Source organism: Pygoscelis adeliae, unplaced genomic scaffold, assembly GCF_000699105.1.
Source record: "Pygoscelis adeliae isolate BGI_AS28 unplaced genomic scaffold, ASM69910v1 Scaffold16, whole genome shotgun sequence".
Classification (NCBI taxonomy): domain Eukaryota; kingdom Metazoa; phylum Chordata; class Aves; order Sphenisciformes; family Spheniscidae; genus Pygoscelis; species Pygoscelis adeliae.
This window is the reverse complement of record NW_008825162.1, coordinates 7,461,031-7,462,544: the sequence shown is the minus strand read 5'-3', so window position 1 is coordinate 7,462,544 and position 1,514 is coordinate 7,461,031. Positions and strand designations below refer to the sequence as shown.

At 38.8% G+C, this 1,514-nt stretch overlaps 1 protein-coding gene across 2 annotated transcripts in view; it reads left to right on the top strand.

Moving 5' to 3' along the window:
- KIF16B (kinesin family member 16B) overlaps window positions 1–1,514 on the top strand; it is a 129,303-nt gene that overhangs the window by 53,840 nt on the left and 73,949 nt on the right. The gene's annotated exons all lie outside the window — the stretch shown is intronic.

Sequence of the window (1,514 nt, the reverse complement as noted above, 5' to 3'; positions counted from 1 at the left end):
GCTAAAACTGAAGGAGGAAGTTTAGAGAATTATAATTTTAATATAAAAGCTTCAAAATCTGGAAATGAAAAAGCAGCCGGGACAGCTGGGAACAAAGGTGTATTGTGTTGGCCTGGAAAAGACTGGTTAACAAGTAAGCTGGTGAGTGCTGCAGCAGAGCTTCGGGTTGTTTTATCTTCCAGGAGCACCCAGAATATCTTCCCATTTAGCAATGAACTGAAGACCTGTTTAGGAGTGAGGCTGTGACACAGCTCAGCTGCTGAAAAGCAATGTCACTTTACATTCCTGGAAAGAAGCTTTCAGAGTAAGCTTATTCTAACAAAGGAAGAATGCAGTGTTGAACAAGGAAAGTCTTGCATCTTTTCTGAACTCAAACAAGTGTTTCAGAAGTCTGCTTTCAGAAAGTAAGGAGTTTTGGTGGAGAGACAGGACGTTGATTTTGTAAAGCGTCTTTCTTCATGCAAAATGAGATGTATACACTTGTTTCTGTTACAGATACTGGGGCAAGAAAAAGAAAGCCCAGCCCCCTTTGCTTTATATTTGGGTAAATCCCATTGATAAATTGTTAGCAATAGAAACGTTGACACTGATGGCAAATGACACTGTAAACAATAAGAATTGTAGTTGCAATGACTCATCTTTACTTTATCCTACTGCATTTCAAAGGCAGTAAAGGTCTGATGTACCTCAGAAGAAAGTAGGAGTATGGATGCTATTTCCCTCTTCCAGGTGTATGTAACAACTTGATTTTTGTACTGTGAACAGTGGAAACATGAACTTTTTTTTTCCTCACGAATTTCTGTCTGTCTAAAGAAATTTGCAACTCAAAATAAGGTGAAAGGGTTGCTTTGAGATACTAAGCTGTGGAAAAAAAAACCCCACTGCATAAGCTGACCTTTAGCCTGTGTAACCAGACTGAGTGTGACAGAAAGATGGCCGCTATGACATCAGGTGGGCAAAGCTGATGGAATAACTAGTTTAACAACTCATGCACAATCCGTGTATTCTAGCTATGTTAGCATTTAGTCTCACAGCATGAAGTGCCAGCCTCCTTAAATATCCGCTTTAGGTAACGCTGATTAACTGCTGATATATTTAAATGTTTCCGTTCATCGTTAATAACTGTTCATTTGAAAATGTGTTAAGTTTTTAGACTGTCATAGAGTTTAAAAAAAAAAAAGGCATATTAATTAATTACCACTTCCTTCTACAGATTACTTCCAGCATTTGTGAATTCTGGCTAATGTGGCCTTTTTGTGTAAATGTAATTTACGACAATATTTTTTTATTCTTGAGAACAGATGGCAGGGTTTCTAGAGGTAATTGAATTAATATTGACAATTAGAATTTGTCCTTTATCTTAAACTCCCAAAGAGCTGTGGTGAATGGAGTTGAATCCAGTTGGCGGCCGGTTACAAGTGGTGTTCCCCAGGGCTCAGCATTGGGGCTGGTTCTGTTTAATATCTTTATCAATGGTCTGGACGAGGGGATCGAGTGCACCCTCAGTCAGTTTG